Raw genomic sequence first — 27,489 nt, forward strand, 5'->3', positions numbered from 1 at the left:
GCTCTCAAGGGGTGTCTCTGGCTGCACCTCCCCCGAGCTGTACTCAGCTGTTGACTCGGATGATGAGACCTACGTGCCGTCGCAGGTGAGTGTTCCAGGGAGGGATTCTGTTCTGTCCCACCCACCTGCACCAGGGTCAGAACCCTCAATGGGGATGTCAGTGTTGGCAGCTAGGCCTTTGGTGGTTACGGATGCAGGGTCACACTCCGCGACATCTGATCCTGTTCCTGGGCCAGCAGATCAGAGGGGGAATGCAGTCCTGCAGCCTCAGGCAGTGCCGGCACAGCAAGGTGCAGTCCGCCTTGCCCCAGACAGGTGTGGTGCCCGCCGACGTGGTGGCCGTACGCCACCTGGCAATACCGCATGGGAGCAATCCATTTACGGTATGGCTACCCAACAGGCAGCATCATCCGAGATGATGGCTCAGGCCATGGATAGGGTGGCCACTTCCATTGTCCCCCCTGAAAGGCTGATGGAGCGACTAGAGCAGGCAACCGACTCCATCTGCCAGTCACACAGGGAGGACATGTTGGCGTCCAACAGGGACAGGCGGGCGGCACTGGCGACTCTGCAGGAGGCCATCTCCATAGAGTCCCAGGGCCACAGGGAAGCCCTGAGGCAGGAGCTACATCAACTCAGGACGACTCTTGTTGAGCTTGAGGCTTCAACACACCAAAGGACAGAACAGCAGCTGGAGCGTCTCACCCGTACGCTCTCAGCTGAGATGCAAGCAACGAGGGCGGAGGTCCGGGCATCCCGTGAGTTGTTGCATGTGGACCTCCGCACCCTCATCATCCAGAACGAGACCTACCACACCCGCATGCTTGCAGCCATGGAGGAACAGAGTAGGGCCTTGCGTGGGCTGCCTCCCATAGTGCAACCACCTCCGGATGCAGCTGCACAGGGTGATAATAGCGACAGCAGTGATACTCCCACAATAGGGTAGCCGTGTGGGCCATGAGCCCATGGAGGTGTTTTTTTTTCCCAGGATCCACACAGGTGGGTTTTGGTGTGCACCCTGACCTCGGACCTCCTGGGTGGCCTCCCCAACCCCCCCGGGCCCTTTAATGGCCATTTTTGATTTATTTTTATTTTTATTTTTATTTTTAATTTATATTTTTCCCAATTTTTTTGGGACAATTTGTTGGCTTCCGTGGTTCCTGTGGGCATACGCTGCATTGTGGCTGGGCACATGCAGGCTTGTCATGTATTAGGTTCAGATGCCTGGGTTTGAGTCACACACACCCCTCCTGCTTCCCGTTTCCATGGGCTTGCAAAGGGTGTGCCCAAGTGACATTGAAGTACATGGTGACATTGGACTCCCACTACATGTGTGGGTAGTCTAGTCAATACTGTGTATACATTCCTAGTGCATATTGCTGTTGTGTTGTACACTGCATGTTGCATTGATGTGTAACTCATCATCTGTGTCTGCCTCCCAATTTGCAGGTCCCTACCTCATGTCTACACAAGGCCCTCTAGTCTGGAGATGGGGTCCTTGTTGGCAGCAGTGCACCTGCAACTCTACATGGCGCCAACACTGTTCAGTTGGAAGTGGTGGGAGTGCAGGCATTTCCAGGTGGTGAGACTACTGATTGATCACATTAGTGAAGTCATGTCAATGGTAGTACCTGCTCAAGTTTGTTGTTGGTCCTGCATTACAGTGAGTATTTCAGGTGTAGCAAGTTTCAATTGGGGACACTGTACATCGCAACACTTGTCATGTTGTGGGGATTACTTTGTTTACCTGCACATAGCATGACATGGCACGGTGTGTTGTGTGGCGGTGCTGGGGATGGGTTGGGTGACATGGCACTGTCCTCTTGTTGCATTTAGCAAGTGGGTATTCATTTTAGCTGCTTGAATGTGTTTCTTCACAACACTGCATTGGTGGTGTGTGTGGGTAGGGATGCACACATTGTAACACTTCCAGGTGAACAATCTCAGGCTGATAGGCTTTTCACGGTTGAATCTCCAGACATTCAGGATCAGTGTAAGGTTGAGTCATCATTGACTGTCAGATGGAATGTGCCAGGCCAGTGTGCAGTCCACAGGGGTGTGATTACTATGTGAAGTAATTAGCCACTAGCTGTGTACGGGCTGCCTCCCCCCGTGCCCTTTCCCCTCCCATGCGCAGCGGCTGTGCATGTGGTTGGGGATGTGGGGCCACCACCATGTCCACGGCCAGGCCCCGGCGTGTTGCAACGTTGTGCAGGACACATGCTGCCACTATGATCCTGCACACTACTGGGGGAGCGTATAACAGCTGCCCGCCAGAACGGTCAAGGGAGCGAAAGCGTGACTTTAGCACTCCGAATGTGCGCTCCACTATGCCCCGGGTTGTAATGTGGGCTGTGTTATATCTTACCTCGGGTGGCGTGGTGGGGTTCCGAATTGGCGTAATCATGTGGGGGCTGAGAGGGTAGGCACTGTCCCCTGTGGAGGTGGTGATTGGTATCATTGGTGGGGTTGTGACCTTGCTCAGTATCCAACATGCATGCATGTGCAGTGGCATACATACTCACCAAGCAGCCATGTATCGCCATGCCGCCCAGCATCTAGGTCCCGGCATAGGGTGGACATTCGGTAAATGAAGCTGTCGTGGGTGGAGCCGGGATAGTTGGCATATACTGAGGTGATGATTCCCTTGGCATTACATACTACCTGCACGTTGCCAGTGCTTGCGGTTCCTATAGATGTGCTCAGATGCCCTGGGGGGACGTAGAGCCACATGGGTGCAGTCGATGGCACCTAGCACTTTGGGGAATCGTGCCACACCGTAATAATCCAGGGCGGCAGCATGCCTTTCTGCAGGTGTTCTGGGCAGGTATATGTGCCTGCGGACTGATGGGCGTGCAGTGATGATGTTCAAGACCTGGTGTAGGCAGCGTGACTGGGTGGCCTGTGACACCCCACCCACTATGGCACTTGTCCGCTGAAATGATCCAGTGGCTAAGAAGTGGAGTACATTGAGGACCTTCTCCAGGGGGCTGAGTGCTTGGGAGCACAGGGTGGGTGATGTGAGGTCATCCTCCCACTCACTCACCAGGTCCAGTATTATGTGTGGTGGAAACCTGTACCTTCCATACACCTGGTCATCAGGCATCCCGAAAAGGCTGGTTCTGGGTGTGAATATTCTGGCCCTGACTATCCTCCTCCTCCTCCTTTGGTAGCCCACTGCCACTGCTGCTAGGAACGGTATGTTCATCCTGGCGTCTGGCTTGTTATTGTTAAAGTGCGCAAATTCATGCTTTGCGCGTGTTCTAGGCGAGCGTGTGACCCGCGCACCCCTGGAATCCAGTTCCCAGTCCAATAGCGTGTGGAAATTCACACGCACAACGGGATACAGGTGCGCTGACGTACTTGCGTGTGTAAGTGCCCGCGCACCCCTGAAATACACGTACATAGGCCAATCGCGTGTACGCGCACTTTTGTCCAATTACACGCGATGACACTCTGACGTGCAGTATTTACACGTGTGCTCCGTCATCACGTGCTGGGTGGGGAACACCCGTGCGGGTCACGTCACATACGCGCTTACGCGCTGAGGGACTCTGGACCAATAGAATCGCGTATGCGTGCTTACGCGCTAAGGGCCTTTCCTCGGATTTCACGCTGACGTGCCGAATTTTCACCTGCCAAATCACTCCGTATCAAGCTGGCCACGCGAAAACACACGGAAGACCACGCTCCTGCCCAGAAGGCCGAGTTACTGCCCCCCAGTGCCCCGAGCAGCCTCCCACGTGCCATCTGCTGCTGCCTGCCTGCCTGCCTGCCTGCTGCCACAGTGCCCTGCCATTTGGTGCCTGCACATCAGCCATCTGCAGGGGTCCAGTTGCTGTGTCCACCCCTGCTGGAACTGAAGACTCCCGACTGGGATTACATCGCTCCACAGCCCAGCCCCAGGACCCAGTTGCCCACCCACACCTGCCTCTGGGGTTGCCATGTCGGGCACTTCCACATCTGGCACCAGTGGCAACCCCAGGCCAGAGGGGCAGAGGGGCACCAGCTTCACTGCCACCGAAGTTGGTGTCCTGGTGGAGCATGTCCTGGGGCAGTATGATGCCCTCTTTGGATCGTCCCGCGCCAGCAAGGATGGACGGGAGAGGATCTGGGCCGACTGTGTGGTTGCCATCAACGCGGAGGGGGTGGCAACCCGCAACATCCAGAAGATCAAGAAGCGCTGGGAGGACTTGAGGTCCAGGACCCTTGTGAAGGCCCGGCGCCTCGTGGAGGGGGGCCGGGGCCGCATGAGTTCCATCCAGATGAGGGTCCTGGAACGCGTACGCCCAGCGCTCCACGCCCAGATCCTTGAGAGGGAGGCCCGTCTGGAGTTGAGCGGTAAGTGTCCAAGCATTACTGTGTGAGACAGGGCATGTTGCTGTGTGCTGGGTCTATGATACTTGCCTGTATGTGTGCCATAGGCCATGTATGCATGTATGTGTGCATGGACATCATGGTAATGCATGTGCAACCAGTGATGTGTCACCCACATGGTTGTTGCATGTGTTCAAATGCCACATGGGGAGCCCTATGCAGATTTTGAACATGAGAGCATGCCAGTCTCTGTACCGGGACATGGGTGGGGGTGAGGGATGGGTGCTGATGCCAGGTACATATGTGGTAGCCATGTCTGTGTGGCTGACCTGCGTGTCTGTGACTTGTGCATGCCATGGATGCATGACACATGTGTGTGACAATGCACAGATTCAGTGAAGCAGCCAAATTGCCCTTGTATCCGCTGTGTTTGTTGTGTTTGGGGCCAGATGGATGTGACTGAGGTGAAGTGTGTGCATGTGAAAGGCATGAGCCATGATGCATGTGAGTTCCATATCATTGAATGTTTCAAGAGTCCATTGGACATGCATGGAAATGTCCATGGCATGCAGCATGCCTGTTACTGTGTGTGTTTTGCCTGGACTGACCCATGTGTTGTGGAGGGACATGATGGAAGTGTACTTTGACAGTGGTGGTCATCTGCTATTGCTTCCTGTCTAGGGGACCATTGTACAGTACCCTGATGCTTGTGTTCTTTGTCTCCCTCTACGCAGCGGCTAGTGAAGAAGAGGGCGGAGACGGCGCTGTGGAGCAAGGCGGCGGGGATGCCCCCACGGCTGCAGCGGAAGGGGTGGGTGAGCCCCCACAGGGGCCTGCTATGGTGGGAGACAGTGAGGAGCCATCCAGGTTGGTGGTTTGCACAGAGGAGGAGGAGGCCGCCACTGGGGCACACATGGGGCCTGGTGGGGGCATCCCTGCTGGTGCAAGTGGTGCAGTCCAGGGCCAGGGGCAGGAGGCAGCACAGGTCACCGTGGAGGGGCCTGTGCATGTCGCTGTCCCTGACCCTGTGAGTGCACCACCATGCACCAGCAGGGATGCCCCGTCCCAGGCCCGTCCGCAGGTAGAGGGGATGTCCATGTCACCTGACTCCCCTCCACCTGCGGACGTGGGAACCCCTGGCCGTGTGGAGAAGGTCCTGATTGGGGTCGCGATGCGCACGGCTGTGATTCGTGATGCCGTGCGTGCTTCCCAGGAGGAGCACGCACGTCATCACGAAGTGCACCGTGCCGACGTGGCCCAATTGGGATCGGCCATGTTCGGGGGATTCCTGCATGTGTTGGCCAATGTGGCGGCCCTCTCCTCCTCTGTGCAGGCTATACACCAGTCGTTCTCCTTGCCGTCTTCCAGCCCAGATGCCACCAGGGCCCCCTGTGGACCTGCCCCGACCAATGCAGCCAGCTCGGTGGGGATCCCATCCCTGCCACCGTTGGGAGTCGGAGGTCCAGCAGGGGTGGACAACACAGCAACTGGACCCCAGCAGATGGAAGATGTGACAGCATCATCAGGCAGGGCACGTGCACGACGGCGTCGGTGGTTTCCATCAGCTTGGATGCCGTCGTGCTGGCAGAGGCAGTGGCGTTGGAGGCAGCAGCGGGCTCGACGTGGGAGGCATCATGGCTCGGGGCCATCAAGATCAGAGGGGCAGGCATCGGCCGGAGGGCAGGGCAACCCTGGGATGGTGGTGTCTTCCGTGTGGGAGCAGTTGGTCCAGCGGATAGGTGCGGAGCGGCAGCGGGCGGAAGAGGAGCGGCTCGCCATGGTCAGGGCGGAGTTCTCCATGCGTCGGGCGTTGAGGCGGGCTGAGTGCCTCGAGGAAGCTCGCAGTGAGTTTGAGCTGAACATGGGGTTATCCCTGCGAGACCTCGGGGCCAGGACAGAGTCCCGCCTCCAGGACATCGACATGGAGTTCGATGATGCCCTGGCCAGCAACATCAACAAGTGAGCCGCAGGACTTGCCCGCTGCCTTTGTATATAGTTATATAGTTAGTTAGTGTTAGGTTTCCTTTATTTGTTTTTATTATTTTGGACCGCTCGGACAATGGCCACTTTTTTGTATATATTTTTTTCATTAGGTAGTAGTAGGTTTCCTTTATGGTGTTGGGCTCATGGACCCTGGTACATTCCTGTATATAGTTTGTTTTTTGAAGGAACATTTTCTTTTTTTCGTTATTGTGTTCACCATGTGGAAATGGTTTTTCATCCTTTTCCTTCTACTTGATATTGCTTTGGTCAACATTTGTTTTTGTATTCCTTTTTTTTTATTGATTTTTACTTTTGTTCTCCGACATGGACCATTTATTTTGTTATCCACATAGTTGTATGTTTGATTTGTTTACTTATTTTTCATCTTTAATACATTTTTTATTTTTACTTCCACTTGTGTTATTTTGTCTTTGGTTTCATACATGTCATGATATGGGTTTTGACATTCACTTACAGCCATTGTGTATGTGTGTGTGACGGACATGTGTTCATTTACATACTTGCCATTGGGGTTGTGTCATGTAATTGCATTCACTATGTGGGTGGATGCAATCCTTGCCTGGGTGTTTGTGCTGGGTATGCTGCCCATTACTGCCATGATTGTGTATCGTCAGAACCTGGGGGCAGGGGGACATGGGTGGGGGCCTGGTGGAGGGTGCCCCTGCACTGCTGGGGGGTGGGGGTGGTGGGTGACATGGGTGGGGGCCTGGTGGAGGGTGCCCCTGGTGGCTGGGGGGTGGGGGTGCAAGGGGACATGAGTGGGGGCCTGGTGGAGGCTGCCCCTGGATGCTGGGGGGTGGGGATGGTGGGTGACATGGGTGCAGGCCTGGTGGAGGATGCCCCTGGTGGCTGGGGGGTGGGGGTGGTGGGTGACATGGGTGGGGGCCTGGTGGAGGGTGCCCCTGGTGGCTGGGGGGTGGGGGTGGTGGGTGACACGGTTGGGGGCCTGCTGGCAGGTGCCCCACAGTGCTGGGGGGTGGGGGTGGTGGGTGACATGGGTGGGGGCCTGCTGGCAGGTGCCCCACAGTGCTGGGGGGTGGGGGTGGTGGGTGACATGGGTGGGGGCCTGGTGGAGGGTGCCCCTGGTGGCTGGGGGGTGGGGGTGCAAGGGGACATGAGTGGGGGCCTGGTGGAGGCTGCCCCTGGATGCTGGGGGGTGGGGGTGGTGGGTGACATGGGTGGGGGCCTGGTGGAGGGTGCCCCTGGTGGCTGGGGGATGGGGGTGGTGGGTGACATGGGTGGGGGCCTGCTGGAAGGTGCCCCACAGTGCTGGGGGGTGGGGGTGGTGGGTGACATGGGTGGGGGCCTGCTGGCAGGTGCCCCACAGTGCTGGGGGGTGGGGGTGGTGGGAGACATGGGTTGGACATGGGTGGGGGCCTGGTGGAGGCTGCCCCTGGTTGCTGGGGGGTGGGGGTGCAAGGGGACATGAGTGGGGGCCTGGTGGAGGCTGCCCCTGGATGCTGGGGGGTGGGGGTGGTGGGTGACATGGGTGGGGGCCTGGTGGAGGGTGCCCCTGGTGGCTGGGGGGTGGGGGTGGTGGGTGACATGGGTGGGGGCCTGCTGGCAGGTGCCCCACAGTGCTGGGGGGTGGGGGTGGTGGGTGGCATGGGTGGGGGCCTGGTGGAGGCTGCCCCTGCACTGCTGGGGGGTGGGGGTGGTGGGAGACATGGGTGGGGGCCTGGTGGAGGGTGCCCCTGGTGGCTGGGGGGTGGGGGTGGTGGGTGACATGGGTGGGGGCCTGCTGGCAGGTGCCCCACAGTGCTGGGGGGTGGGGGTGGTGGGTGACATGGGTGGGGGCCTGCTGGCAGGTGCCCCACAGTGCTGGGGGGTGGGGGTGGTGGGTGACATGGGTGGGGGCCTGCTGGCAGGTGCCCCACAGTGCTGGGGGGTGGGGGTGGTGGGTGACATGGGTGGGGGCCTGTTGGAGGGTGCCCCTGGTGGCTGGGGGGTGGGGGTGGTGGGAGACATGGGTGGGGTCCTGGTGGTGGGTGCCCCTGCACTGCTGGGGGGTGGGGGTGGTGGGTGACATGGGTGGGGGCCTGCTGGCAGGTGCCCCACAGTGCTGGGGGGTGGGGGTGGTGGGTGACATGGGTGGGGGCCTGGTGGAGGGTGCCCCTGGTGGCTGGGGGGTGGGGGTGGTGGATGACATGGGTGGGGGCCTGCTGGCAGGTGCCCCACAGTGCTGGGGGGTGGGGGTGGTGGGTGACATGGGTGGGGGCCTGCTGGCAGGTGCCCCACAGTGCTGGGGGGTGGGGGTGGTGGGTGACATGGGTGGGGGCCTGTTGGAGGGTGCCCCTGGTGGCTGGGGGGTGGGGGTGCAAGGGGACATGAGTGGGGGCCTGGTGGAGGGTGCCCCTGCACTGCTGGGGGGTGGGGGTGGTGGGTGACATGGGTGGGGGCCTGCTGGCAGGTGCCCCACAGTGCTGGGGGGTGAGGGTGGTGGGTGACATGGGTGGGGGCCTGGTGGAGGCTGCCCCTGGTGGCTGGGGGGTGGGGGTGATTGGGGACATGAGTGGGGGCCTGGTGGAGGCTGCCCCTGGGGGTGGGGGTGGTGGGAGACATGAGCAGGTGTGCAGGGTAGTCCCCTGTGGTGTGTGCTGCCTGCAGGGGCCGTGGAGGGTGTACAGGTAATGCCTGGGAGCACACAGCCAAATCGCGTGTGGGACTTCCCGCGCACCCCTGCAATCCACGTACACGGCCAAATTGCGTGTGGAACTTCCCGCGCACCCCTGAAATCCACGTACCCTGCCTAATCGCGTGTGGAACTTCCCGCGCACCCCTGAAATCCACGTACCCTGACTAATCGCGTGTGGTACTTCCCGCGCACCCCTGAAATACACGTACCCTGCCTAATCGCGTGTGGAACTTCCCGCGCACCCCTGAAATCCACGTACCTTGCCTAATCGCGTGTGGAACTTCCCGCGCACCCCTGAAATCCACGTACCCTGTCTAATCGCGTGTGGAACTTCCCGCGCACCCCTGAAATCCACGTACCCTGCCTAATCGCGTGTGGAACTTCCCGCGCAACCCTGAAATCCACGTACCCTGCCTAATCGCGTGTGGAACTTCCCGCGCACCCCTGAAATCCACGTACCCGGCCATGTTCGCGTGTGGAACTTCCCGTGCACCCCTGAAATCCACGTACCCTGCCTAATCGCGTGTGGAACTTCCCGCGCACCCCTGAAATCCACGTACCCTGACTAATCGCGTGTGGAACTTCCCGCGCACCCCTGAAATACACGTACCCTGCCTAATCGCGTGTGGAACTTCCCGCGCACCCCTGAAATCCACGTACCCGGCCATGTCGCATGTGGAACTTCCCGCGCACCCCTGAAATCCACGTACCCTGCCTAATCGCGTGTGGAACTTCCCGCGCGCCCCTGAAATCCACGTACCCTGCCTAATCGCGTGTGGAACTTCCCGCGCACCCCTGAAATCCACGTACCCGGCCATGTCGCGTGTGGAACTTCCCGCGCACCCCTGAAATCCACGTACCCGGCCATGTCGCGTGTGGAACTTCCCGCGCACCCCTGAAATCCACGTACCCTGCCTAATCGCGTGTGAGACTTCCCGCGCACCCCGGTATACACGCACACGTTTTTTTTTCTGTCAGCGCCTGTCTGTGTTTGTGGGTACCCCTTTGCACGTCATTTGTCCTGGAGGGCCACAGTATTGGCCATTCATCATGGCTGTATATGGGTGCTATTTGTTGGCGCACCTTTTGGCGCACATTTCTTCCAGGCGCAGAGACGCTACCGCCTGCTTTCTTGTGGCGGTCGTGTTTGTGCCTGTGCGCTGGTTTGAGCGTGCGCTTTTTTGCCCTATTCTATTCCATGAATACGTGTTGGAGGCGAGCGTGTGGGCGTTCCGCGCACTTGTACCCTGTGCTTCCCCCGTGACGCCCACTTTTTGGCAAGTTGTTCCCCATTCCGAGTGTTACGCCCCGTGTTACGCCTACTTTTGTTGCGTGCGCCGCGCTATGTGCGATTTTCGCTGTGGCCTGTGCGAATTTTGCTGTAACCTGGCGCACGCCGTTAGATGGCCTGTGCGCCAACGTGCGCCGCGCACTTTCTTATCGCACATCCGATGGTCTTCTCGCGCACGGCCTTCCATGAGTCGATGTGCGCTGCATTTCGTGCGATTTTGGCACTTGCACTGCGATTTTCGCTATTCCACTGCGATTCGCACGTTTTTGGCCACTTGCGCCGCGCTAATTATTCCATGAATCGGCCTGCAAGTGTCCTGATCCGGTGTGTGACGTCTGATTGGTATCTTTAACATGTGTCTTGTGGCATGCATGTATGTGTGCTGTTGTTTCTGTCATGGTTGAGGCTGGAAGGATGCACATGTGCCTGACATATGGGGGAGGGTCCATCAGACAGCTGGGTCTGCACTGTATGTTTTAATTTGCATTTACCTGTGCAGCATCACTGTGTGTTTGACATCAGTGTGGTTTGGGTGGAGGTAGGTGGGCTCACTGTGGAGGTGTTCCATGGTCACGTTAATGGCACTTTTGCAATGATCTGTAAAACCCATGCCATGCAGACACGCCCACCAGCATGTGCAGTCACACACTGCCTTTCAAATGTGTGTTGCTCCACCTCGCACACTGGAATGCAGTAGTGAGCCATGTTTGCCCTTTCTGAGTGGCAGCACAATTCTCTGATCTCTCTGACTCATGCACTCTCTGACTGCCCTTCCATCACCCATGCTTGGCCCCGTCATGTAATTGTTCTCTGTCGGGTAATTTAACACTACTTCCACCCAGTTCACTGATGCTCAGGCGGGGACATGCATGTCCATTGTTTGTGTATATATGATACTTATTAGTAGGTTTACTTCTGTCGTGGGCACACATTTAGTTAGTGTGATTTGATGCCTTGGCAATGTGCCATGGCCAACATGCACATGGCACTTGCCATTACATTTACTTGTCACATGTGTATGGGGTGGGCTGGTTAAAGTCTTGAGGGGTGTGTCAGCAGATGCTCCAGTCCTGGATGGGTCTCCGGTGCTTCCTGTTGATCAAGTTTGCGATGGACATATTGGTGTTCCACTTAATGGTGCTGGCAGACCCCGGAGGTTCAGGTAAGCTGCAGACATGCATTGCACTTGTATTGTGGGAGAATGTCAGGGGGCTGCCTGGGGGGGTGTCCAGTCTGGAGTGAGCTGCCTGGGAGGGGGGTGGTGTCCAGTCTGGAGGAGGATACCTGGGGGCTGGGGAGTGTCCAGTACGGAGTCGGCTGCCTGGGGGGGTGGTGTCCAGTCTGGAGGGGGCTGTCTAGGGGAGTGTCCAGACTGGAGGGAGCTGCATGGTGGGGTGTCCAGTATGGAGGTGGCTGTCTGGGGGGAGGTGTAACAGGTGAGGTGGGGGGGTCCAGTCTGGATGGTGCAGCCTGGGCTTGCGAGGGAGGGCCCACGTTTTTGCAGGGGTGCAGCCTGGGCTTGCGGATCTGAAGTTATTTTCTGGGATGAAGGGCTTGATTTTCTGCAGGAGACAAAGTTGTTAACAGGCCGTTTGTGTCTTCCGTGCTAGGTGCTGTTTGAATATGATGTGACTGTCAATGTTGAACCAACAGGACTTGGCACAGGGGGCCAGCTGGGGTCTGACTCCCTCAAGGTTCATAGCAGAGAACATGGTCTGGATGCCAGGGTGATCAGTGTTGTTGGTCAGGAGTCAGAATCTAGTCTTGGAGGGGTTTAGCATTGTGCTTATGTGTGTGAATTAGAAGTGGTACTGGGTACATGTAATGTGTGGCTATGTGCAGAGTAAGTAGGTGTATGTGCAGTGTGTGGGATGGTGGACAGGCTGTGGTTATATGTGTATTCAGTTTACCAATGGAGTTCACTAGCACCATGAATTCACTTAAACAGATGGTAAAAACAGAGCCAACAAATGCTTACAGAGGAAAAGGTGAAACCATTTAATAAAATGGTAAATATTAGGATACAAAAAATGAGAAGGGATATTAGGAATGTAAGAAAAAAGACATCACTGTTGGGTTGAAAGAAAAGCATGATAAAATATGCCTCTTGAGGCAAAGGCCCAAACATTGGTTGAAGAATCATAATGTCCAGGAATATATCAAAGGGAACCAGGACTTGTGGCTCAAATAATAAGTAAAGATGTTACAAGTATCTGATGGAATCTAAATAGAAAGGACCAGATACAGTGTAAATCCCTGTCATCCTGTGTCTCGAAAAGTGACTGAGTGGCACATCTCTTGAGGGGTTTTGACACCAGTGTAGCCAATTCTGAATCTGAGAAATAACACAGCCAGGTTGAACGGTTGAACTTTCAGTTTCATGGAGAGGATATCAAAAGGATCATTGAAAAATCAAAGAGCTTCCACTCTCGTGGTCCCCATGACATATCAATCTGCCTATGTAAAAACAACATTGATCGAAGGGCTGTTTTAACAAATCGTTATAAGTGCAACTATTAGAGTAACATGGAAGCAAGCGATTGTAGTCCCTATATCTTAAAAGGGGGTGAGGGAGTTACCTACTAGTTACGGACCCATCACACTTATTGATACATCCTCTAAGATATTGGCCAACGTGGAGTTGAACGACTGTATGAATTGGGCAAATAGCATACAAAGGTAAAGCCCCCTCCAGACAGGGTATAGAAAGGGGATAGGTTCAGTGATGAGTGGGTTAGCACTCTCCACTTGCTTGGCTCTGGCAGGTGGTGCATCTTGACCTCTCCTCTGCCTTTGAGTCTGTTGCAACTCTGGGAAAGACTTAGTAGCTAGGGGATGGATCCAGGCTTGCTGCATAGGCTGCAGCAACTATACTCTGACAATGAAGTTAGAGTGAGATTGAACACTGACGGAGATATCTAAGGTAGCATTATGGTAAATAGGGGGGTCCATCAGGGCTGTATATTCACCCCTACTTTCTTCAATCTGTACATCGCCGACCTTTGGAAGGACAGTCTTGGATGGGTTGGTTATCCATCTAGATTTGAAGGTCTCCGAGTGAACTGCATAGTCTATGCGGCTTATCTCATCTTGCTCAACTTTACTCCTGACAGTCTCAAAGCTCCCTTGAGGATATTGCCTCTTAGTTGAACCCTAATAGCCTGGTTATTAACCCTTCTAAATCCCTGACCAGGACCATAACTGGTAAAAGGTGCAAGAAACATTACTTGTGGACGATTGACAATGAGCAGATCAAAGAGGGTGATTCTTTGTGCTACCTAGGATTGATTTCTTCAGTGAAAAATGCCTTGGCTAAACAGAAGAGAAGAATGAGGCATAAGGCAAGAGTGTTTATTTCACTGATGAAGTTGATTAAGTACAAGTTGTGGGCCTTTTCTTTACTTCCGGTGGTTGAATTTTATCAAGGGAAGGCTTCAATGAGGGCTTTATATGAAACGGAGTTAGTGCTGTTTAGTAGGAGAATGCATTTGACATTATTGACAGCCTCATATGGAGACATGCCCTTGACTTGCCCAAATCAGTACTAATTAGTGCCATAAGGTTAGAGCTTGGGCTGCAATCAAGGTGGTCACAACATGTGAAACAATGCATCATTTTGTATAGGAAGGTGACGAGTATGGAATGCCCCGGTGTAGGCTTCATTTTAGGTGAAATGCTGAGGAAAGGCACCAACCTGTACCTCTGAAATTGCACACTCTTTGCAAAGGGTTCATGGGTAGTGAGAAAATAAAATTGCTAGGTGGGATAAAATTGTGGACAGTGAAGACCTACAAAAATTGAAATTATATTATAATAGATACCTGTTTTTTAGCTAATTAAGCCTTTTGCATTATATAATCACAACAAATACATTACAAGTTCATCAATTAAAAAGATTACACAGAATAAAAAATGCAGAATTCTATAGATTTGGCACACAGTCTGCATAATCTTTGTTTCCCAAGGGATGTTCTGCCAGGCACCCATGTATTCTAATACCGGTAAAATATTGAATCTCAGGTAAATGATGAAGCGTGGGAACATGGCTTAATCAGGTAACAACAGAGCTTTTGATATTCAAAGCCTAGTAGTATATAAAGAAGTAGTGCCTAGTTACATTCTCATGGCAGTCACTGATACACTCATCAGTAGGCCCAAAGGAGATCTAAGTATTGTTCCATCTAATTTATCTAGCCAGCCCATGTGTTTATGTACATGGTACAATCGCTTTGGTATAAACTTCCAGCGTTCCCTCCAGCGACTCCCCACCCACTCTCTTGATAAATCCCCTCTGTACCAGCCATCATCGCATAGCCTTTGCTCTGACGTAGGCATAGTATTATATAGATGTAGGTGCACTGAAAAAATGTAGTCCAAGGTAGACATAGATTCCTTCCTATGCGCTGTATATGTTTAGTGATTGTGTAGTTTATCTTCAAACAGCTCTCATCAGCAAACTGAGCAAGATTGCTAATGGCTATTTGTAGGCCAAAAGGGGTGTGTTCCAATACAACTGTGTCATCCACATAAGTAATCCACGGTACTGTCACCCCTCCAATACGTGGCGGGAAAGTCTGGTGTTCTTACTTTCTCCCCCATTTCAGACACATAGAGGTTAAATAACAGGGGCACTAATACACACTCCTGCTTTAAACCTCTATAGGTAGGCATGGGAGAAGATATGATATGATGTGGCATGTATAACGTGCCTGTACGAAAGTGTTTCTAGGCGCGAATCCCTGTCTTGCAAGAGACGGACAGTAACAGTTGTATCAGTATATTAGGTGCCTCTTTTCATTATGTTTCCTGTGGTCCTCCAACAGTCTCTACGTGGTGCCTCTTCTCCTTATGATTCCAGCTGCCGCCCATCCTCACCAGCTGCGAAGGTCAGCATATGTAGTGCTATCAGGAGCAATCACACCAACATTACAATGAACAACTAATCACTGACCTGCTGCTCTTTTGAAGGACCCCCTCTACCTGTGTACCGTTATTTCCATGCCTCATCTTCACTTGATTGTGTGGTACAAGGTCAGCCTTCATAGGATGTCCAACGCCTGTGCCCTTTAAGGGTGGATTACCCCTCTTCTGGTTGCAAAAATGGAGAGCCACAGCAGAATGCGCCTCCGTTAGCATGACACCTGTCCTCAACTCCTCCCACAAAGCCACTGTAGTAGCCAGATGGGTAGGAGGTGCATACTTATCAGAGCATTCTGCCAGCGGCGGCTGGAGACAAAATCACCAGGAGAGTCATAGATGGTTTCTTAAATGGGCCAATTAGGAGTATCAATGGAAATCCTGTTTGGCAGAAGGGGTCTCCGGAGGATGAAAGTTAGAATTGGGACAAGGAAGAGAGACAAAGGGGTAAAGAATGATAGGACTCACCATTATGAAATAGTATAGCAGCGCTGTGTAGTGCCAACATCCCCTGCACAAACACCATGTAATTTTACAAGTTCATGGTTTGTTACAGCAGGTGTGAACAATGTGTAGAGGAGCAGGTGGACATGTTCATCCTAGCTCCCACCCCCTCACTGCTGTCATAATGGAATGGTAGGAGAAGAGCTCTATGTGGGACACCAGGTATCATCCCAATACTGCATTGAATGTATGAGAGACGGCATGCACTCAGACAATGGTATTGAATCTGCCCTCGCACTGAGAGGATGGAAGGATTTCTGCACACACCATTGGACATCATAGAGCTATAAGTGAAATCAGCCAAGAGAAGAATGACGTCATAGACGAAAGATACTGAGACTCACGGAAATGATATGCACATACTCAAAAATTAAAGATTTAAATGAAGTCAGAAGAAAAACATGTGATCAAATATGAAAAAATCGTATATGAAAAGAAGATAAAGTAACCTGCTGATTACCAAATGTATATATGCCGAAACGCAAGATAAATGGGAAATATAGAATCTTGTTGCAGAGGAAAAATAAACATGGCTAGAGCAGCCATGATGCAAAGATGGACGTTGGACTCATATTCAAACCATTCAAGCTAACTCGGAGATAGATAAGGAGAGCAGAATCAGGAGACGCTGCAAAAACAGCTTTGTGTGAGGAGTGAATGGAAGTCTATTGGCCTGGGATCAAGGATGCTACTTCAAGGAATAATTGCAAGGCACAAAGGGAGTCAAAAGAATAAGCCATGTTCGTAAGACATATTTCTCTTAGATTAAGCAAAGGAGAAAACGCCTTCAAGAGCCTAGTATTAGACAATAAAAGATAGGGAAAACCCATGTAAGATGGAGTTAGCAAGAAGGGTAATGACATCCAATTCAATTGAATCAAATAGCAGTAAATAGAGGGTCGGGATGGACACATTTGTGGTCTGTTCCCACGTGATTCAGAAGTTGAAAACACAGTGTATTCATTAAGACAACATAAACATAATAGTGTGCCTACACTCCCTTGAATGTCCCAGAGCAGAGAACAGGTTTTGAGGTCAACTACAAAGCAGAAGCCTTGACTTGGGGCCTGACTGATGAGAGACGATGGACAAATTGAGAAATTGGGGCGTAGTCTGGCCTTGCTTGCAGCACCAGAGTTTTGTTCTGCTTTCCTGCTGCTAACAAGCCTCAAGTCAAAGGTTGGGAAAGCATGGCAACCAAGCAAAGGGTCTATGTAACAATCTGCTATACAATGTTGCAAAGACCAACCCGCTGCCCTTTCTTCCGTTATAATCAGTATTGTACGTATTTAGAGATAGTTTGAGGCGTGACCACCAGATAAGGGGCAGCCAATGAAGTTATTAACACTTATATATGCTTTAGGTGCATATGTTCCCTTAACCAATCCCTCCCTTCAATAGGTTTTAGTTTGCCACGTAGGATGACATCATTGATGAAACATCGAGGTATAAAACGTTGATATAATCACATTTGGGTGTGAGTGCGTGAATTACTGCCGGTTATTCACCAGATTGCCCTACTTTATTCCTATGCTGTGAATAAAGTAGTATTTTGCCATATTCTTTGAGTCTGTCTAGTTATTTGGGTCCGAGATCATTATTGGTAATTCCATCTAGCACATGGGATGCTTCAAGGTGCTAGAGCACAAATGAGTTAAAAGGTTAATTCATGGCTTTATCCTTCTGGGGACATACTTAATTATTTGGAGGCAGAGCAAGGATCTAAACGATCATTTCCACCTCTCCATATGCCCTGATTGGCAAAAAAACATGCATTTACACCAGCATCTGACGAGTACGCTGACTTCAGGGAGTAAGATTCTTGTGGAATTCATCAACGTTTAGTATTTTAAATGCCTCCCTCCATGCGTGCATGGCGGAAAGCCTTTACACTTGTATGTAGTTCCAAGCGCAAACAATGCACGTAAACCTGGGTCCCTTCCGGGTCCGCATTTCCAGAGCAATCAACAACAATTAACCCCTTAAGTGCATAGCAGGGTATGCTCGTCTTTTTTTGCATAGACTTGCATAAAAGCCTGGAACTTACTTCTGCGAACTGCAGTGGGCACACGTTGTTATTGGGCCCCCTGCGTGCAAATAGAACCACGTCAGCGATTACTTTGAAACTTCTTTTTTAGAAGCCTAAAGTGCGACTTCCTCTCCCTCGTGGGGGTAAAAGCCAAATATACAACAGCCCTCCGGAAGTAAATGTTGGTATTGTTGCTGCTACAATTTTCAGGCGCACCCGCTTCCGGCTCAGTGGCCCATAAACTTGCACAATTGCTCGAGACAATGAACCTGCAGCAGCTCGGAAGGTATAGGAATGGCTCCTGCATATGCTTGAGAGATCGTCCCCACTGCAGCGGAGGCAGCTGGCAGCCAGCACCTCACAATGGTAGGAAGCGGCCGCGTCCATCTATTTGAAGTCCCTGGCTATCTGCTTGGCAGGCGGACTCTGGCAGCGGGCTTTGACTGAGCGCCATGTCATCTCGTTTGAAGTCCCCGCACAGTTTATGCACTCATTTCCACACTGTTTATAAAACGTTGACAGATGCTTGGCCCTGTGCTGTTCCAGCAGAGCAGAGAGGTGTCACAGTGACACCCCGTGCCCCATTTGTTAAAAAGAAGCAAGCCAGTACTCTGGGCCAGTGCACACTGCTTGCCAGATGCTGTTCACATGGGACTCAGCGCCGATCCGGGTTCCAAAGGCAACAAGCCTGAACAATGATCAAACGGTACAAACAAGGGGGCTCGGCCAAAAAGAGAGCCATAGAGCCTAACTATCTGTAATGGAGGTACCATACAGCAGTCTAGAGCTCTACAGATATATGCTCTCTCTCTCTCTCTCTCTCTCTCTCTCTCTCTCTCTCTCTCTCTCTCTCTTTCTCTCTATTTCTGCACTATGGGCCTCATTACGACTTTGGAGGTAGCCATGGCGATATTGGTGCCATGGCTGCCTTCAAAACCGTGTCTGGGTCCGGGTTCCCTGAATGGAGAATTACCGGGCCATTCCGAGTTTGGAGGGCCCGGTAATTCCCCTTCAGGGAACCCGGGCCCGGTCCATCCCCATTCCCATTGAGCCCTATAGGGCTGAATGGGAATGGGGAGGGAGCTCACAACGGGCCCACTCATAATGGGCCCGTTGTTAGCTCCCTGGTTCCCTCGAGGAACCCGCTATGGACATCTGGATAAACCAGGCGTCCACAGCGGGTCCCCCGAGGGAACCTCGTAATATTACGCAGTGGGTTTAGCGGCGCCGGCACCATTACCGGTGCCGTTAAACCCATCGCGCAATAGTTATAATGAGGCCCTATGTGTGTGTGCGTGTGTCCGTCTCACTCTGTGGGCCTGGTTTGGAGAATTCAAGTTTGACTACAGTACATTACCTCTGTAAACGCTGCCAAAATCGATTGCAGTAAGTGTGTTGTAAAGGGAGGGGGCTGCATGATTTGTCATGCATTTTTCCACAGGGCAAAGTGAGCCTTAGTGATAGTACCATTCCGTATTAACACTAGGGCAAACATTGTATTTTTTTTGTTAACTAGGGCAACTTTTGCCCTGATGCTTCTACCATGCCAAATTGCACTTTTCATGGTGCAATGATTTTCTAAAATGTCCCAGTATTTTTAATAAATCGGGCAAACTTTCCATAGTATTTAATGTTACCTTTATTGTAAACTGGGGAATGCTTACTCAGAGTTTTAGTTTGATGGTGGAAGCAGATTCAATTCAACACTACAGCTAAGTCAATGCCTAGTCTGGGATGCTGATGGAAACCCTTATTGATATATTTTTATGTCCAGTTCATGAGTTCTGGATGACTACCCCTATATAACACCCCTCTCTTAGAATCCCCCTGACTCCACTGAGCCAAGAAGTAGGTTTGTTTTGCAAATTAAAAGGTTTTATTTGAAAAATGAAACAGTATATATATATCACACTTTTATAATAAATTAATGATTGATATCACACTTATGAATATAATGTTGATCAACAATGGGTAATCTGACACTAGCACACTTCTTTACAATCAATGAGGAGTTGGTATAGGATGGATAAGGCAGCGAAAATACTTTTATGGTTTCAAGGGAAAAGCAATGAGGAATAAAATGCAGTACAGAAATAACTTGATATGATTTTAGCAAAAGATAATATAATCACTTTTTCTCTGGCAATTCACCCCCCCCTATGCAATGTAAGAAATGGAAGGAGAGCACACAGTCTTCAAGAATCCCAACAAAAATGCACTACGAAATGCAGTTCCCCCCTAGCAAGCTTAGAGAAAAACAGGTATGATTTTAAAACACAGGCCCAAAATGCTTTGAATGTGGTGGCAATGAAGTGAAATGATGCTAAAATTGATTTTAATTACCTGTAGGAGGTTCAGGGTGGTTGATAGATACTTTGAATCAGTTCAGTATCACTTTAGCAATGCTCTATGAATGATTGTCAGGTTGCACACGAATTTCAGCAAGGAAAGCAAGGACAAATATTTTTACACGTGGCTGAAATTAAGCAAAATGTCAAATCGCTGCAAATGTAGTCGCGTGCGTCGAGCGCAATTACGGAGGCACCATAAGGAGTAGGAAGTCGGTTCTAGGCTCGTTGGAAAGCTTAGAATCTTAGCTTTAAAACTCGCTCCTAGCCCAAACGGTTCCGGAGATACGGACGATTTAGTAAAGGTAGTTTTTCGGATTTGAAATTTTAAAGGTCAGAATGACAAATGACAGTTTTCAGTTTTAGAGATGACAGAATGACACGATTCTAGGAGGCAGTTCTAATAGGCTAAAATAGTTTGGATTGGATTATTTTAAACTAAGAGACTGGTTTTGGCACAGTGTTAGCTGGGTACTCTACACTAGATTTTGGACAGGAATGCGACTTCGTCACCGATCGGGTCAGGATTGGCTGGACTTCTGCTAGCAGTTCTTCACAGCGATCTGGTCTCTGGGTCTCTGGTTCTGTTATCGGTTCTGCTAGCTGTTCCGGATACAGCACTGCTTTCTGGATACTGCTACAGGTTCTTGCAAAAATTCTTGGCAAAGAATTCAAACAGCTCGACCAGCTGTTGAATAGTTTGGTTGGTTTTGAGGCCTGCTGAACAGGATTCAGCTTGTGGATTCAGGCCTCTCTGCTACAAATTCGGGAGTTAATTTCTGGTCTCTGGAGATTGATGGATTTGAAGTCTGGATCTCTGGATGTGAAGTCTGAAGTCTCCCGGCAAAGCGTCCCGCAAGAAAGTGGAAAGTGAATGTCTCTACCTGGGTTTCAATGTTCCTTTTATGTGTTTTGAAAATGGGTGTGTGCCTGGGCCTAGCTAAGCCTGCCCCTCTCACTTATCATTGGCCAAGCTTTCCTCTCTCCCTTGATTGGGAGAAAGAAATGGAGTGTCAGAGTGATGCTGTAGGTTTTATGGTCAGAGGAACCTCCCCTTGTCAAATTGCACAGAAATCTATTTCTGACCCAAATACATATTTATCTCTGTACCATTTTTCTAATATTATAGGTCCTATTAACATATTTTCTGTAGCACCAAACCATCAGATCCCTGTCTTTGTACAATGTCGTGTCCACTTATGACAGAATTCTCCCCTTTTCATCCAGATAACGACCTCTAAATCTTTCCAGATTTTACACAAATGTGCACCAGGGATATGGGTTTCAGATGGTAAAGTGTCAGATTTTTAACATGCATACATTTGGAGTAACAACCTTTTTTTCCGCTACTATCCCCAAGAATATACCACAGGGTCCGAACACCTCTTAAAATGTGCACAGAAAAATCCCAAGAATGATGATGTTATTTATATAATTTTGACAAGTCCGCACTGTGAATTATCCATCTTTTTAAAATCATGCTCTGGCCCCAAAGGGGTGTGGTTTTCCAAAGCACATGGTGGAATTTCTGGTTTATCCACTTCCCTCAAGCTCAGCTTGCCCTCACAGGCACTGCCCCTCCCAGTTTCTACCAAGAGGAAGCCATTTTACGACCCCCCCAATATAACATTTGCCTGATTCCAGGACAGGGCTTTGTTTAGTTTCCTGTAGTCCCCAGGTGCCACTCCCCTAATTCAATCAGAGAGGTGTCATCTCCTTTTGGCAGGGGCAGCAGAATGCAGCCAGGCCTGGGAAGACAGCTGCTGAATTCCCTCTCCTGTCGGGGGTAGTTGTCAGGCAGAATCCAGCTAAATGTCACTTTAGTTCCCATTTTTCTACATTCAACCCAAACTTACAATTTTTACACATGCAGCTAGAACACTGATTCTAAGTTCAAAACTATGACATTTAAACAATTGCAACCTATGTGACACTCACAAGTAGGTCACTCATTTATTCTAAACATTTCGATTTTAATGGCTTTAAACCCAAATTCACTTAAGCTGCTGACATCCCCAGCTATTTTTTATATATACATTAAATAATTACTTCCTTCAAGTCATTTCAGAATATAGTTTTACATTGTATCCACCTCTTAGCAAGTCTTTCCTTGGCCTGGTTTGGGTTCATTTGTTCAGTTTTACACAAAAGTCTGGTGGTTTTAAAACGCCGGCTTTCTGATAGTGGTGAGCACCAGTATTGCATCCATTTTTGACATTAAGAAAATGAATTCCCCACAGTTCTGGGTTGCTTTTGACAATCAGCATTGCCATTCCCAATGGTTTCAGGCTACTGTGTGTGTAGCCCAATGGTGGCTGTAGGCAGTGCCCTCCTGTGCTCACCACATAGGAAAAAATGGGTGGCAGCCTGTTCTTCATGTTTTCCCTGTGCACTCTCTGGGGGGTTCTGGCCATCATGATGTTTTCAATGCCAGTACTGCACTGTTTTATGGTAGGGCATGGCTGCATTGGTAAAAACATCCCACAAGCCCCCCCTCTTGCGATGGCCATTCTGATCTTTCACTGATGGAACTCGCAAGATCTGGGATGTTCGCCTCATCTTCTTCCAATTCCGTAGATGGCACAGTAGAGCATCTTTTCCACCCTCCAGTCGATCAATCAGTTCTCCTTGCTGGTCCTGATGGGAGTATTGGGCGGTACCCTAGGCTCCTCGATCTTCCCTCCCGGTCCCCAGGTCGCCTTCCGTGGTCAGTCTCCAGGTTTTCTTTCTCCTAGGACGACAAAGCACAGCGGCAATACACATTCCTAGACATTTTTCTACCACTATTAATGGTGTGGCGAACATATACATTTTATACATCCGGTTACCTTTTTCAGAGTTGTTTTTAAACAAGATATAACAGGAAATATTGATATTAGGTTACTATATTTTTGGTATGTGGAATATTTTAGGGTTGGAGCTTTTATTGATCTGGGGCGGCCCCCTCTGGGATTCCAGAGGATTCCTCCAGTTGTTGCAGAGTGTACCTAGGATGGCAACACTTTAGCTGATTTATATGGACCCACTTATCTTCCCCCTCTGCCAAACTGCCTTTGGGGGTGCGGATCTTGTAGGCTACAGGGGAGATTTTGGCTGTAATTTCAAACGGTCCCTTCCATGTAGGCAAACATTTTCGCTGTTTGGCCTGGTTCCTTTGGAAATTGTATAGATAGACCCGGTCTCCCACAGTATATTCCTTCCTGGTGGTCTTCAGGTCGTAGTGGGTTTTCATGCTATCAGCTGATCTTTCTAGATTCCGCTGAGCATAGGCAAAAGCATGCTGAAGGTGTTTCCTTAAATTCTCCACATACTCATGAGTTGTGGAGGCATTTATCAACGTTTGCTCTTGGGTCCTGTAGAGCAAATGCTGGGGAAGCACCATCTTGCGTCCGGTCATCAACTCAAATGGTGACATTTTAGTTGCAGATGAAGGGGTAGATCTGATGGCCATTAGGACCAGAGGTAATCGGATATCCCAACTTGGCCCAGAATCTGCCACAAACATTTTTAAGATGCTCACAATGGTTCGGTTGTATCTCTCCACTGCTCCAGAAGAAGCTGGCCGGTAAGCAATATGTAACTTCCTTTTGACCCCCAGTATCTCCCACATCTTTGTCATTACTTCACTGATGAAGTGGCTACCTCTGTCCGACTCAATCCTTTGAGGCAGACCAAAACGGGAAAAGATGTGGTTAATCATCAGGGCAGCTGCTGTTTCTGCCTTGCAGTTTGGGGCCGGGAGTCATTCCACCCACTTGGTAAACAAGCATGTAACCGTCAACATGTACTTGTTTCCTCTAGACGAGCGAATCACAGGGCCTACAAAGTCGATTTGCAAATCTGACCATGGCAGTGTCATCCCCCTCTTTTGGAGAGGCGCCCGGTGTGTGAGGGATGATGGCTGAAATTGTGCACACACAAGACACCCCTTCAAGTATTGGTTGAGGTCCTGGCCCATATGTGGCCAGTAGGCAATCTCTCTTAAGATTTCCAGTGTTGTGTGAAACCCCCTATGACCGGCGGTGGCCGCATCATGGGCGTGACTTAACATCAGGCTTCGGAATGAGGTAGGGACCACCCACTGATCATGGCCAGCTTGGGATTTCCTTACCAACAAACCGTCTTGGATTCGGAACATTTTTGGACATTTCATCAACACTCTTAGGTCCTCTTTCCCAATGTAATCGGTATCCATCAGGGGAAAGTTCTCAGGGTGCTCAATGTGTTGGTAAAACTTACCAATTATTGGGTCCCCCTTCTGAGCTGTAATCAAATCAGCATCAGGGGTCTCCTTACTCCATTGTGCAGTTGAAAGATCATTGTGAGCATTTGTCTGGGACCTAGTGATAGCAGTGACCTGGATTTCCCCCAACAGGGACTCTATTTCTATTAGATCCCCTTGGATGGCCCCGGTTTTGGCCAGCTGATCAGCTAAGTCATTTCCAGCTTTGTCTGGTTCCTCTACTTTGGAATGACCTTTGATCTTTTTCTAGTAGATGGTCATCCCATTCGATGTGACCAGATCATCAATATTTTGGATTAACTTCGCATGTTTCAGGGGTTTGTTATTAGCACATAACATGCCTCTGGTTTTCCAATTAACCAGGTGCTCCACGAACCCGTTCCGTACATAATCCGAATCTGTGATTTTGACCAGTTCGTGGAGTTGATGTTGGACAGCAGTGAGGATGGCCTGATGCACAGCCATCAACTCTGCCACCTGACTACTTCGGGGACCAATTTTGTATCCAGCGGAGGGTTCTGGAGACTCATTCACCCATGCATTCCCTACACCGGCCACCAGTTCTTTCTCCCTGTTGTTGTCAACATGGTAAGAGCATCCATCCACATAGACAGTGGGCATTCCCTCACACTTGTCTTCTTCAAAGACTTTGTGTGGGGAATTAAGGTATGCCTCCACGTTGTCCTTGATTTTTAGACTTTCGTCCTCGAGACAGTTTTCTCTGGCACAATCATGCAAGCGAACCAGACCTTTGCGCGAGGGGACTCTTCTTGTTGTTGCCATATCTGACCTCCACAGGAAAGCCTTGCATTGACAGAATCCAGGAAGTAATTCGGGAATTACTCACATTTCCGGCCCAGATTCTGTCACTTTGGAGATATTGCAGAGGCTGGTGTGGAGTCTCCACTATGATGTGTTCCCCCTGGATAAACGGGCGGTAATTCTTCAATGCCCACACCATTGCTAGGAGTGCCTTCTCACAATCGTTGAATTTTTCCTCCACAGAGGATAAAGTTTTGCTCGCATAGGAGATTACTTTATTGACCTTGTCATGCTTTTGGTAAAATACTGCCGTCAAGCACGTATTAGAGAACCCTGTCTCCAGGAAGAACTCCTTGTTTCTGACAGGGTAAGCTAGGCAAGGCGCTTGTGAGAGGCTTCTTTTGAGCGGTCTTACTGTCTCGTATTGTTCTGGACCCCATTCCCACTTGACCGCCCCTTTCAAGAGATGAATCAGGGGTCTGGTGATCTCTGCATAGCCCTCAATGAACTTTCTGCTGTAATTAGTCAATCCAAGGAGGCTCCTTAGTTCCTGCAGAGTTGTGGGGTCTTTCAGTTTTTGGAGTGCTTCCACTTTCTTTTCCTGGGGACAGAGACCCTGAGGAGTAATCTCATGCCCCAAGAAATTAACACGGGTTCTACACCACTGTGCTTTCTGAAAGGAAAGTTTTGCTCCGGCGGCCCTCAACTGTGTCAGAACATAACGGATCTCAGCTATGTGTTCCTCCACAGATGAACTTTTGATGAGGACATCATCTACATAAGCCAGGTTACCCCTCGCACCCAGGTCGGGCATGGCCTTATGTAGGAAAATATTGAACTCATTGCCAGAGTTGAGGTATCCAAAGGGAGTCCGGGTCCATGTGTACTGCCGGGCCCCAAAGGTAAAAGCCAGCTTGTATTGGTCCTCCCTACTGACAGGCACGGTCCAGTACTCATTGGTCAGGTCTATTGCAGTGAATACCTGTGACCCCTGGATCTGGGCCAGCCCTTGGTCAATGTAGGGAAGAGGCCATCGGGAAGTATGGACCCGTTTGTTGAGCTCCCTAAGGTCGGCGCAGAGTCTCCACTGGCCGTTTGGCTTCAATATTCCCAGCACTGGATTATTGAAAGTGCTGTGTACTGGACGGATTATTCCCCGGGACTCAAGGTTCTTAATTATTTCAGTAAGGGACTCCATGGAAGCGAGAGGCAAGCGATATTGCTTCACAAACACTGGAGTCATGCCAGGGTCCGTGGGAATTGTTGTTGTTTGGATGTCGGTGCGACCACAGTCATATGAGTCTACCGCAAAGAGATCTTGGAAATCCAAGAAAACTTGTTTCAACTTTTGCTTCTGTTCCAGAGTCACACAGGCATCAGCTATGTTGACTCTCTCTTCCACCATCTGCCTGAAGCCTGGAAAGACTTCTGGTTTGGCTATCTCAGCGGCCTCCTCCAGCTGGGTGGAGAAGTCCCTGGTCAGAGTGCTGATTTAGACTGGAGGCTTCAGGTGGGAAAGGCAGCCCTCATGGACCTGGAAAATCACCTCATTCCTCCTGAAGTCACAAGTCACATCTTCCTTTATTTTTATTTTATTTTATTTATTTATATTGCGCCGGTAGCTCGCAAGCTTCGGGGCGCAGAGACAGGAACACGGGAGACAAGTGACGGATAACCTACATGAAGCACAAGACAGATATAGAAGATATAGAACTGGGCCAGAAGTAGTTATATGTTTTACTTAAAGATGTACGTTTTCAATTGTTTACGGAAGCGTTGGTAGTTGGCTTCCATCCTTATCTGGCCAGGAAGGTTGTTCCAGAGGCCTGCTACGGTGACAGGGAAGGATTTGCCCACTCCGTTTTTGAGTCTGAAAGGGGCTGTTGTAATCAGTCCTTGTTCGGCTGATCTTAGCTCTCTGGGGGGCTTACATGGGATGATTTTACTTCTCATGTAAGCTGGAGCTTTGCCATATATACATCTGTGTGTGAGCGTGAGCGACTTAAATTGGACTCTTTCTTCAATTTTTAACCAATGTAGTTCTTTCATGGCTTCGCTAATGTGCTGGTTCCTAGGTATTTGTTTGATGATTCTCACTGCATTATTTTGCAGGACTTGGTAGCTGTGGTAACAGTTTTTGTTAGAACCCAGTATTAACGCGTTGCCGTAATCGAGGTGAGATAGAATTGTGGCTCTTGCGATCATGGCGCTGTTTTCCTCCGATATGTAGGGTTTGATGGCTTTCAATAAGCAGAGGTGGTAGGGGCATGTTTTTTTCACATAGAGGGTTTGAGCCTCGGATCCCAGGGATGCTTCTAACATCATCGCCAAGGTATTAACCTTGTTAAGGACTTTTATTGGTGTGTTTTTGATGTTGAAGGTGTTATATGCGGGGTGGAGCTTGGATCTGACCAAATTGGAACCAAAGACCATGAGCTC

The sequence above is a fragment of the Ambystoma mexicanum genome, chromosome 5p (genome assembly GCF_040938575.1).
Source record: "Ambystoma mexicanum isolate Mex_15411 chromosome 5p, UKY_AmexF1_1, whole genome shotgun sequence".
Lineage (NCBI taxonomy): Eukaryota > Metazoa > Chordata > Amphibia > Caudata > Ambystomatidae > Ambystoma > Ambystoma mexicanum.